We start from the raw sequence: 14,130 nt of genomic DNA on the forward strand, positions 1-14,130 counted from the left end.
AGCAAAGCAACAAGTTTTTCTTGAAATTTAATTGCATGCACATCAGTGGCAACTTTTGAACCAGCTGAAATATTCCCCCTAGAGTACACTATGCATTTTTTAACTCAAAATTTAATTCATGTTGTGGAAGAGTGCTGCATATTTCATATTCACTTCCTTGAGGTTTAGCTCTTTCTTTAACAATAGCTGCACTCCTGTCATATATCCTAAGCTTTTAGACCTACAGGTTGAAATCAGAAGATTGCTATGAGACTGAATGTGATTTGGTTTGATTTGCTCTTTTAAGAGTAGCTATACTGCTGAGACTTTTACGTTTCAATACTACAGACTGAGACTAGAGACTGATTAAACGTAAACATTTTTGTTTTGACGGTCATGGTCAGATGCTACACAACACAAAACACAAAAACACAAAAACATTGGAACACAAAAAAAAAATGGCATTCAATAAGGAGCTCTTTAAAATCCCTCTTGAGGCAATTGGTTTGGAGCAGCTTGTACATGGAAAATCAAAGGTAAAGACACAGTGATGTACAGACAACAAATTAGACAAAAGAACTTAAATATAGAATAGGAGCAGACTGTAACCAGACTGGATTTAAAAAAACAAAACAATACAATGATCATCAGTCAAATAAAAGAATAAAAACATATTGGGTGCTAAAAGAATAAAGTCAGTGAAAATATAAAAACCTCAGTAGCATTTAGTTATCTGTTCGCAGAGGGGGTGAAAGATTTAGATTGACGGTTCATTTTTCATGTAAAATAACAACGTTGTGATGGCAACAGAGGAAATTCACTTAAAAGCACATGTGCAGAAGTAGCTCAAACACTTTCAGCCTTCCCAAGGATCTGCTGGTTACAAAATGAGTTCAAATTTCACTTTTTCACGCCGATAATCTTGGAGCAGATTTCAACATATACTCTTCAGAATGTTCCTGTCCTGCACTGAGAGGCTGTGAGACCAGCAGATACAAGAAAAACAAAGAAGACAAAGGATTACAGGACTAACTGAGAATGAATTCAGTTTCTTTAAAAGGTGAATTCTCTGCACTTTTTACCTTGCACCTTGGATGCATTAGGAGTGTCAGAGGAGGTAGGCAAATAATGTCCTGCAAGGTAACCTGTGTCTAGTACTGCGACTGAAGCTAGGACTTCTGACTCCTAATGCTTCTTCACATGCAGAACAGGAAGAAGGTCATGCTGCTCTTCAACTACAGGAAATAACCTCTGTGCTGATGACGCAGGTCTCAGGGGACTGCTCAGCAAGTTTTGCAGATCTAAAGCTTGCTGTATTTCAGCGACTGCGTGAGCGGCAGGGCTTTGCAAAGCCGTGCAACATGTTGTGGCACGGACACACACACACATTGGCATGCTCGCACTCAGCCACACATCTCTTTGACTGTTGTTTTGTTACATACATTAAAAGTAGGTTTGAGTTGTCAAAACCAACCACAATATCTCCCTGCGTTTATCTCCCTCAGCCCCAGCATGCACACATCCAAACTGACTAGATGAAAAGACATAAATCTGTTAAGCTGCCACTAGACGATATGTCTGTGCAGAGAGATTTCCCTCCACAACATGTCCAGTGGTCTGCCTAATTAGAGCCAAGCGTATCTGTGGGCAAGGGAGTCTGTGTCTGCAAATGGAAGGGGGATTTGTCCAAGAGCATTCATTCACTGCAATGTCTGGTAGGGGAGACAATGGAAAGGAGTGAAGATTGGATGTCTTGTTCCAAACTGTGCCGAGTGCTTCCTCCAGCGCACAGGACTGACAAGAATAATGCTGGTTGAATATCCCATTGAGATTGATTTATTGGAACTATTGGAATTGGAAAAATCCGGTTAGGGACTTAGTCATAGCAGAGGCAGCAGGGAGAGACTAAACTGAGCCTATAGGAAAAACTGATTTCAGCCCTGCCTGTCCTACACTATACCTGTCCTCTCTGTTCTTAAAGTGGGTCCAATTCAGAATTTGTCCTTTGTCTTAAATGTACTATGAAGAGGCATCTCACCATTCTGAGAACCTACTCTCGTTTCTGAGAGCCAAATATTTGAAAATGTTATGGACCCAATATTATATATTTGGTAGCCTATTACCATCCAGAGGTACTTTGGCCCATATTACTATCGTTTTTGAAATGTCAGGGGGTACAAAGTAACACTAACGAGCAATGAGAGTTTGAAATTATTTTACTTATTGAACTGATTGAAATAGAAAAGCTAAAAGTCTGCTTACAGTAATGGGTAAGTGGCTGAAACAGAAGGCTTAAAATAATGACTGTATTGTTAGCTGAACGTAGGCCTAATGGAAGAAGCCTCCTACATATTTCCTCAAAGTTATAAACAGTTGAAATTGTCAAAAGTTAGTTTTAAGTGAGCTAAAGTAGTAAATACAGTCAAATAATAAATAATTAGCCAAAATTAACAGTCTGCTAGTTTCAAGTAAATACTACATAGCTAGCAAAATAAAAGTTACATGTGAATGATAACTGTTGGCTTAAAATAGCCTAATTAACAGCTGACAAAAAACATTTTTAATTGACTAGCATGAAGTAGACTGAATAGATGAAAGGTGGAAAGAGTTAGCTGTATAAAAAAACTACTAAATTAAGCTAATAAAAATTGCTATACCGTAAGCTTAAAGTACTCATTGACTCTAAGAAATGGAGAAATAGTTGATGAGTACGTTGTGGAACAGCTAGCTTAAAGTAATTACTAAATAGCTGGTTAAATATGAATCCTAGATAGAAGTTTCAGCCTATAGCTAAAAGTAATGATTGCAACGGTTTGCTGGTAACCTAAGAGCAAAAATAGTTAGCTCGAAGTAACGGAGAGTTAAACAAAAACTGTACTAGATCAACAAAAGCAAATGACATTGGCCTATCTCCTAATAATAACCTAATATGTTCATTATTTTTTAAAAGACTTTACAACTTTTTCAAGTATACAAACAGACATTTACAAGTCAACTAAAAACCATGTGTGACATTGTCCCCTTGGATGAAATAAACCCATTTTTTGATAAACAAGCAACAGCTTACTTGAAACCTCTCCCATTCACTTACACACAGAAAAACATGTGGTCAGATGTGCACTCGCGCACACACACACCCACACACAAACTTTACACACATGAACACACAAAGCTATCACCTCCCATCCACCAGCCTGGAAAATATTAACCTTTTCATCTCATGTCACCTTTCGGTCTAACTGCGTGCATCAGGCTTGCATGCCTGCAGAAAAATGCAACACTGCACACATGCACGTTATGAACTGGTGTAACTCAACACACATTTACACACGCCAACGTACTGAAAGTCAAACAACTGCAGATATCCCAGAGGAACTTCAGAGAATTCAGGGAGTGGAGAGTCATTTGGTAAAGAGGATCAAACTGCAGGAAATGAGAATCATTGACCCTCCCTTGTGACCGAATTTACTATCTGTGCCTGAAATCAGTTGGGGGAAGAAAGAAAACAGCGAAAGTTATCTGGAGAAGGAAACGTTTGCGGGTCTATAAATAGAAAACCCACATTTGAATGATTCTGAAATGCATGCATTCATTTATAATTCAGCTCTCATTGTTGCCTGTCTATAACTTTGAAATGTAGAAACTTGAAAAGAAAAGATATTTACTCGTGATTGGATCCACTGAGTCTGATTTAAGTGGGGGTGGGTTTAAGTGTAGCATTGAAATAATACAAACTTACACAATGAACTGCAGCATTAAAACGCAACCACATCATTGGAAACATAACCACAGCTTTAGTCGATCAACTGCATTTGCCAAAAAAGTTGCTGCAGCCATCTTATTATACATAAAAACATTGATGTGCTCAATTTGAATTCAAAGCAATCTAATGTTCTTAGATCAGCGTCTACTGTACATGCCAGCTGCTTTGTCCACTGCCTGTCCTCAGACAAAGGATGGTTAAAAAAAAATGCCTCTCAAACACTGTGTTCACCTTATTTAAGATTGTTAGCACAACCAACAATGATGGCTGGATGTTGCGTTTGAGTGTGAGCCATTAAGGAAAACAAACAGTATATTGTGAGCATAAAGAGAAGAAGGCTTTTGGCATTGACGAGGTGCATGGGGCCTCATTCATAATTCAGAGGCGTCGCAGCGATATGAGAGAGGAGGACGCATCTGTCTGCATTACGCCAGCGTTGCCTCTGCGTTGCATCACCCTCCCAGGGTGGTTCGTTTTCTAGAGTTTTATACGCTCCCCATCAGTTGAGCGCTCGCTGTGGTTAATTTCAGCCTCAAATAAGACCCCCCCTTTTTTTTTTTGTTACCCAGCTCCTTTGCCCTGTCACATAGCCTGAAAGTGCCTCCTCTGTCTGAAATCTTTCAAAGGAGTGCTGACTGGATGAGCCTCTGTTGTCTTGTTTTTACTTGTGCCTGTTTAGTGTGCAGCATCACAAGTGAGGATATTATGAACCCTCAATGCTAACTCAAAACCCATCCCCCACACACACATGTATAGCTGTCTCCCCACACAAAGAGAGGCGCATGTGCCTTATTACCCACATACACGCACACACACACACACACACACACACACACACAGCTGGCTGCTGGTCTGTCTGACCTAGTTTATTTCTGTAGGCTGCTCTAATGGAGAGAGCTAGCATGGCGTATTATCTGACTGCATCTGATTTGCATTTCTGCCCTGTCACTGGCAGATGGCACCAGAGGTCGAGAGCAGATTTTTTTGGAGGCCTTCTCATACACCACACACAAACACACACACCTGCACACACACACACACACACACACACACACACACACACACACACACACACACGCAAAGAAAACTCAGCCACATGTAAATGCTTAAATGATTTAAAAAAGTGACTACTACTAAATTCTAACTGCGCTTTACATCAAGGAAAAGTAAGTAAAAGTGTGTGTTGTTGAGAGCGCAGGATAGTGTGGGCAAACACACACTTACACAGATACGCTCACACATGTGCTGTACGTAGGTATATTTTGTGCACGCAGAGTGAGAGTCTGGTGTTCTGAGCATTGAGTACACACCCTCTGCTCTTGCACTGTTCATGCTTAATAGGAAGGAAGTGATGAATCACACTCACGTATTTGTCGTTGTGGTGATTGTTCATGTACAGCAGATAGGGCCTCTGACACTTTCTTTCTCTGTCACACACACACACACACACATGCACACACACACACACGCACGCACGCAAACACACACTCACACTGTGTCTCTGTTGAAAATCACAGAGGAATTCAACAAATACGAAACCTCACACTTCAGTCTCATGATTGAAATCATTCAGAAAGATACATGAAAACCTCTCTACAGCTGCATCAGGACATACACACATCATGACAGTTATCAGAGCCGATGTAGTGCATCCTCTCTCCCGATTAAAACGCGCTTTGTGTGTTTGCATGATAAATACACAAAGGTGTCTCTGCCTCTCTAAACAGACTGCGTTAATTTTCACGTCAGATCCAGAATCTTTATTGTAGGGGAGATTTTTTTTTACAGCAGGAACACACAAAATAACACAACGCAAAGGTTTAATAACAACAGCAGAATCAGACCCAATTATAATCAGACGTTAAAATCAAACTAACACAATATCATAATCCAAACGGCAATATCAAAAACCTCAAAAGTAAAATCAGAAAATGAAAACCCTTGGACTTTTCTATCAGGTGGTCAAGTACAAATATGTGCAATGTGTGGGTTTCGATAAAGCATATGAGTTGCACTTAGGATAATATGTTGAACATTTCACATTATTTATATATTTAAGAGTAGTGCACATAAAAACAAGTGAAGTGAAGTTTTGGGTAATATTTACAGTCTTTGGTTTAGCCATCTTTCATTGATGAATATTGAATTAAGCGTATAGCTTTAATACGTTTACAATAAGACATGCTTTATAACAAAGTTATATTTATCATAGGCCCAATGCAAAATATTTTTTAAAAACAATTCTTACATATAAATTTGTTTCAAACAACATATATTATTCAATTACACTGCAAAAAGTAGTTGAGAGCATTCTGAAAGTATTGTGAATAGATTGTAAACAATGTAAATATGTCAGCTGTATTAACATTTCCAGCGCACAAAAATGAGCAAATTGCATACCCACACTGTATTCACACACTCAAACACAACCCGCACAAACCCGGCAGCGGTCTTTATTTGGCGACAGGAAACATCAGGGTGTGCTCTTTTTCTCTTAACCCCTTTCTCTCTCAACTACACACACACACACACACACACACACACACACACACACACACACACAAACACAAAAGTAACCGTTATTTAAGGGTGTAGGGACATTTTCCATGTGGTTTGAGTGGTTAAGCTTTGCAATTGTAAAGTGTGAAAAAAAAAATCTGCCAGAACTGCGCTTCATAAAGACACTAATGGCTAAAGTGGAGTGGGGGTGAGACCTATTAGTTAGAGGCCTGTTGATGACAAACACACACACACACACACACACACACACACACACACACACACACACACACACACACACACCTTGTCACGAAAGAGTATAACTTTTCCATGAGCTCTGGTGATGCGCAGAGGCCAAATGAGAAAGCATGACATTGTGATAATTTTATTCCCCGAGTTCAAAAATAAAGTTCAAACAGAATACTTCAGTGCTTGAGAATCCCCCTTCTTCCTTCTTTTTGTCTTTTGCTTTTTCACGATTTTCTTTGACATGGCCACCTCCTCTCTGACTCATCCTTCAGGTCTCTGGTGTATTGTGGCAAACCGCTGCCAAATTCGCTCTTCTTTTATATCATTTTCTCTCTCGAGTATCTCTCATTCGCTCTCTGTCCATTTCACTTTGCTCTGTTAAGCAGAGGTGAAGTTCTAGTTCAGTGCAGATAGTGTTAAATAATCCATAATTGCAATAAAATATGGATGAGCTGGCTTTTGTAAAATATAAAACATTGTTAATTATGCAGAGTATGTCAATCTTTTAGCTGAAATACTTCAATATTTGTACAGACGTGCGGAAAAAGCCAGACAGTCTTAGGATTGAGTTCTCTCTGTGGCGTACTGTGATTTTATAAGAGATAGAGAGAACTCGCTATTAACGCAAAGGGAGCTTATGGTGTGGCTGGTGCTCAAGTTTAAAAGATACTAAGTGCATGTATGTGTGTGCTTTGTGTGTGTCTCTTTTTAACAGGAAACAGGTCAAGGAGGTCAGCAGCAGAGGAGTTTCGCTTCTGTTGAACATTTATGATGCTGAAACTCTTGACAGCATCACAGACACGTCGTCTTCACCTCACGTTGTTTGTGTGACAGTCTGAGGGAAGGCTGCATTATATGCTGTCTCTTTACACCAGCAATTGTGTCATTTTTACCTCCAAAACCTGTTAGCCACGCAACAGTTTGGGCTTCTGGTGTCTTGCTTAATAGCCTGAAATGGATGCAAGTGGAACTGACATAAGCCTCTGTGTTTATCTGTTATTGTGTGCTGCTGGGAGCATGAGCTAAGGGTGTGTTTGTATGCCTTCATGTATGTGTCGGATGCTGTGGGTGGGTACAGTGGATGTAAAATGCCATGGATGTGGATGATATGCGTGTGTGTGTGTGCTCGCTGTGTGTTCTCATTTACTCTCAGTGTTTGTTTGGGGTTAAAAGCCCCCCATCTCTGAGGGTGTTAGCGGGGGTCATCTAAACCGGATCTGCAGTCGAATCGCTTGAGAGGCAAAGGCATAATCTGTGGCTGGCTTTGTGCTCCCAGATTAAAGTGATGATGATTTAAACCTTTCTCACGGCCGCAATATGCCTTTGCTTTCCTCGCTCCTACCCGGTATGTGAGTGTGACAAGAGCTCCACACGGCCGGGTTCAGGAAAAGGACACCTTCCTCGCTATTTATGAAGCGGGGAGCTTTAGCACATTATCTAAGTCAACGCACGCATGTTCTATTCATCTATTAATTTGCCATCAGCGTGGTGTAGCTATAGCGTATCTTCTCCAGTGTTTGAGGGGAAACAGCTGCTAATCCTAATCCCCCCCGTCTCCCCCCACGGGATTCTGTCAAATCACAGGCCCTTTAAAAAGCTCTGGCTGGCTGGTTCCCGGGCTGGTTGAGTGGCTGGCTGACTGGCAGGCTCTAAATGAGAGGATGGACCAGGCTCACCCACTCCCGTGACTGACATCCACAAGGCCTCCAGAAAGTATGTCACTTGTTTGTACAAGTATGTTCATTCACACACCAGAAATTTCCATTGCAAAGTGCTGTTCCAAAGATATTGTCTAATACAGGGACAGTATGAGAACGATTGGTAAACAGAGAGTGTCTCGTTTACCAAAGTAATACAACATTTCATAATCTCATTACAAAGACAAGCTAATGTGCTGACCGGACAATTTTAGCAAACGGTTTGCCTAGTTTTAACTTCTTATTTCCGTAAAATGTTAATGCTGTTAAAAAGAACAGTTGAACAGTTGAATATGTCGTTAAAAAGCCATTCGGGTTACCTTAGCTTAGCATGAAGACTGAACACAAGGAGTAAAATCTAGTGTTACTGTCACTTCAAACTTTTTAATGTCACTTCCTCCAGCCAATTTAGCGGGCATGTTATTCCAAGCAAATCCTCAACTATCTATTTTTAACTCTCGTGTGGATTAAGGCCGATGAACCTGTTAGTGGCCTACATAGAAAAATATGAATAATTCTTGTGCAGACTAGCAAAGTGTGACCATGTTTAATCACGTAGTCATGTAATCGTTCACATCCCTACTGTCAATATTTGTTGGGTTTTTTTGCCTAACTTTTGAAGAGTTGGACATTTAAAAGTGGGGGGGTTTATGAGGAATGACTCTTTTGGAGTCGGCCTCAAGTGGAAATTAAAGGAACTGCAGTTTTAGCAGCTTCAGCCTTTTCTTTATTTTTCAGCCATGGATGTTGCAGCTTGATCGAAACACACTAGTAGGCTAACTTTAGACTACTGCAAGGCCAAAACAGCAGTGCTTCATGTTGCAGCTGGGCCTCTGGATACATAATCGGCTGAAAATGTTCTGCTGAGAGTCACTGTGTTGCTTACAGAGAAAAAGATACCCCTTTAAAACCAACAGATTTCTTTTTTTTCAAAGTCTTGTTCTGTCTATATTTTCCACAAATGCCCATTCTTTACAGCATTTTATTTTGATGCATCTCAAGAACAGCAAATCCCTGCAGCAATTGATCTTCTCTGAAACTCTAAAAAAGTCTGCAGCTCCATTTCTAACTTTCACTCTCGAGCACAAACACCAATATCTGTCTTGTCCATCAGCTGTTCTCACATCAGTCATTTCAGATAATGACTCTCAGCTGGGAGAGACAGCGGAGCAGTGGGACTCGGCGGCTGAGGAAAGAGTATCAGCCGTCACGCTTGCGTCTCCCTCTCTTGTTCTTGGTCTATGAGGATGAGACGGGGGATGAGGAGAGCGCGTGTAACTATCAGTCATCAGCATGAGGATTAGGGACTGTCATCAGCAGCCGTATGCCTCATATTACCCTCATGATGACACTAGATGGAGAGGGAGAGAGAGAGAGAGAGAGAGAGAGGGGAGCAGGAGGAAGACGAGTTGGAGGAGGCTCAGGGGAAGGATTATACTGCTCTAAGATTTCAGGGTAAAAGTCAGGTGGAGAACAGAGCCTGTCAAAGTAAAAGCTGATAAATGCACATGCTGTGGTGTGTAAACGTACATTTTCACATACACACAGCTGTACATAAAAGCCCTGCAGCAGGATCACTTTTCACTACTAAGCTCCTCTAAAAGTAACACAATTTCAAGCTGTAGAAATGCATGTGTATGCATAGAAATGTGTGTGCATGCATGCATTCATGTACAGTACGCACACAGAGCTCTATGGCACAGCTAATATGTTGACATGTTTTGTTTTTCCCTTTGGCTATGCAGGCTGACTATTATTCAGTACAACGAACACATGTGCTCTTCATTGATCACATTGAAAGAATAAGTGTGTGTGTGTGTGTATATGTAGAGGAAGGGGAGGGGTCAGTGGTGACAGTAATACAGTAAGTGTTTCCATGTGCTCCTCACACTCATGAACACACACATAAAAACACACACAGACTGTCAAGCATGCTGGCAAATCCCTGTCAACAAAAACTCACATACAGAAACCAAAGCAGAGCTCATGTGACTCATTAGGGGTGACTCAGGTCTTGACGGTAAAAAATAACATCTGAAAACATTTACCGTATATTCATTAAACAGTTGGTCCAAGTCATGACGAGAAGCACTTTAATGGATTTCCATCTGATGCACCTTGCCAGCAACACAATCTGCTGCTGCTATACGTGCGGGTTGGCTACATGTTTCCAAACACCTCCTTCTCCCCAATTCCACTTCCTCATACAACATAGTTCCTGTGTGTGTGCTAAGCCGGTTATTTTGGTGCATAAGCACAAAAAAAAAGAGTCACCACACTACATTCTCAGTGAAAAAAGAAAACACTTGTGAAACACTTTATGTTTTATAAATAGGTTCTAAGTCATTTTGATGCTGTTCTGACGCCACTTTGAAGGTAAGAATAATGTCTTTGGCAGCGGCAGTAGCCTAGTGGTGTGTGCGCTTGCCCCATGTATGTCACACACACACTTATTCTTTCAATGTAAGTCCTCAGAAAAGGACAGCATGGTTTCGAATCTGACTTGTGGCTCCTTTCCCCGCATGTCACTCCTCACTCTCTCCCTCCCCGATTTATGACTCTATCCACTGACCTGTCTCTCCAATGAAGACATAAAAAAAAAAAGCGACAAAAAATATCTCCTTCATTTTCGCAAAGTTTGGCCTAGAAAAGATTAAAAAAGATTTATTATAAAAATGAAAGGGATATTTGAAATGATTTTGTATCTTCTTTTTTTTTTATCTCTAAAACAAGCTGAGTGTGATCCCATTTAAATGTAGTTGATTAACCAAAAGTTACTGGTTACTTCTGGTGGATAGAAACCAGACTGTACACAAAGGAGTCACTTTGTGTCACTGTCACCCATTAGTTTGTGGACTGCTGATTTAAAGCATTTAAAGTGACCATATTTGGACAAGTAGGGGGAAGCTAAAGAGGAGCAAGGCGGGGTTAGGAGCACGGCTACCTAGATAGTCACCAAGCAACGTCCAGTGTGGAAAAAATGAAGCCAGTGCAGAAGTGCAAAAATCCTGCATTTTGTCGAGGGTCTGCTTGAAGCTGGAAGTCACATACACACCCATTTTAAAAAAAGCCAGTTTTTCCAGCAGATAAGCATGTTTACAGCCTGGTACAAAAAATGAAATTGGTCTGATTAGCTCATTGGCACATAAATTGGCACACACTGTACGTGGGTGATTTTTTTTTGATAACTCATCTGTTTTGATTTTATGAAGGCGATAAGACATTGGCGAGTGGGCGCGGTGTAACAGTTTATCAGAAGGTTTTATACCCTCCTCAGCTTCAGATCTTAGCCTGTTGTTAAGTTGACTGAAAGTTAGGTTGAGGCAGCATTTCCCACACGGAGGCTGCCATCGATTGGGACTCCAAAGGTGGCCACAAACTGTAAACTATACAAAAAAAAAAGGAGTTTGTTGTTACATTTTTTCTGCATCTCCTTCAAAGGCAATGTGAACGGAATTGCAGCTCTGATGTTGTGAATAAATCCAAGAAATCTGAAAGAAATTAAGTGTTCGTACATCTCTGGTTTCCATATTATGGCGCTGTTGCATCAGCTTGCACGATAACCAGAGTATCTTTCACTTCATTCGTAGTCGTTTGTGTTGTGACTATTATATGTGTCATCTCATAGCGGAAATACTACTGTACCAGCATCATAACACAGCCAATAACTCCAACACTGATTGAGCATGTTTGCCAGTTTTCCTCATCAGCGGCCGCAGCAGACCACCGTGAAGAGGGGAGGGGAGGCAGGGAGGCAGGGAGGCAGTTAGCATGTAAAAAGACCATATGTGTGAGCATGAGTGTGGGCACAGGGAAATGGTACGCCTGTGGTCCTGACGGAGCTCATGTGAGTCTGTGGGAGGCAAGCGCAGTACTGTATACTGTAGTGTATTTGTGTGTTTTTCAGAGCAAGGGTCTACACGTGTGGGTGTGTGCACTTTTTCCATGGGCTGTCACTCGTGTTGCTGCTGCTGAGTCTTTGGTAACTTCTCTCTCTCTCTCTCTCTTTCTGTGTGTGTATGTGTTTAAGCTTTTGTTTAATTTCTACTTCCTGTTTTATTCTTGGCCTAATCCAAACGCAACACAGCTGTGCAGTCAGCCAGAGAAAGAGGGCTTGGGGGATGGGTTGCCAGGTCCTGGTGAGTGCAGCCCTGCTCTACAACTGCTACCAACAGATGGAAGGGAAATGGGGTTACCAGCTTGGGCTTATCTTCTCTTTGTAGGCCAGACTGACCCCCCCATGCTCCCCCATCCCATCATTTGGTCATAATACTGTACTTAAATCTCTAAATTTTGGTGTTAGCTTTTTTTTTTTTTTCCACAGTTGTATGTTTCAGGGCCTATGGGGAAGGCCATACTGGCAGAGTAATGTGATGCATGCTCAACGCTAATGCTATAGAAGTGTCATTGTAATAAGATACCAAGTCCTAATTTTCATAAACAATTTCCGACTCAAGACTCAGCATCTTATTTGGGTTGGCTGTGGCTCATTGGTAGAGTTGGTCATCTCTCAATCTAAAGGTCATGGGTTGGATCCCCAGCTCCTGCAGTCACGTGTTGAAATGCCCTTGGGCAAGAAACTGAACCCCAAATTACTCTATACTCTACTCTACCGCTATATCAGCGGTGTGTGCATGTATTAGTTAATACTGATGGACACTTTATGAGCATCCTCTGCTGCCAGTGTGTGATCGTAGTTTGAATGTGAATTGCGGTGAAGTAGTGCTTTGAGTGGTCGAAAGACTAAAAAAGTCATTTTGATTTTTGTGTAAGAAAATAGACTTTAGCCAAAAGAAGTGAATGTAACCACTGTGTATGGCCATTTTAAAGCCTCAAGTTAGGTTTTTTCCATATGCCCCCCATCTTTTTTAGAACACAGTTATGAAGGCACGGCAGTATTTCTTTTTTTAAAGCATTTTAAATTAACAGAAGAAAGTTAATGATACTATATCTTACCGTGAGAAAAATCCTATTCTGACTTTTATTTTGGAGAAACACTTTTTTTTTTTTTTTTTACCTTGAAACGCTTCACCATCACCTGTGTCTGCTCAGTATTTTATTACTGACATCAAGGCAGGAGCCATTGAAAGTACACAACTTTGACTGAAATATTTGTCAACAGAGAACATTTCACTCCAAACCAATAGATATTTTACAATATCCTGATATGAAAAGGACAACACAACAGAAATAATACGCACTATGAGCAAATCAGTCAATCAAAGTCTGACATGGTAAATTTGACCCAAAATATGGTACGCCAGTGATTAGTGCGCAGGTTCCAAGTTTGGAGGCCATAGTCCTCCAGGCGGGCAGTCCGGGTTTGATTTTCACCTGTGGCTCCTTTCCTGCATGCAACTCCCCGCTGGCTCTCTCTCCCTTATTGTCTGATTCAATCCACTGTCTTATCTCTAAATAAAGGCATAAAAAGCCTAAAAATAAACCTTTAAAAAAAAAAAGCTTTCCCCACAATATTTTCATTGATTTAAAGCAAATCACAAGACCGCACAGATTCCATTGGAAAGAACATAATCCATGAAATTTAGATTCATGATGAATCATGAATATTTAGATTTCTGACGGGTAACATTGTTCTTTCTTCGGAGTTTAGTTTAGTTAGGGAGGTTGGCCAACAGTTTTGAAAAGTGTTGTCATTATTTTCTTGCCAAACAGTAAATCTTTTTTACGAGATGTGTAATACGCCGCCCACATGAAGACATTTTAAGACTGTTCAAAGTAAATATTCCACCAAATCTTCAGAGTGTCATCTCATGAGATATTCAAACAAAACACCTTGTAGAGGAGCTGAGCTGGTGATGGAGACGTACAAATCAAGCGGTGTTTTGATAAGATGAATATTTCAGATGGTGTCTGTGGTGTTTGTGTATGTGATGAGGAAGGGGGAGGGGGAGGGGGTGGAGGGGGGGCAATCAAAAGCAAAGA

This window comes from Labrus bergylta, chromosome 10, assembly GCF_963930695.1.
Source record: "Labrus bergylta chromosome 10, fLabBer1.1, whole genome shotgun sequence".
Taxonomy (NCBI): Eukaryota; Metazoa; Chordata; class Actinopteri; order Labriformes; family Labridae; genus Labrus; species Labrus bergylta.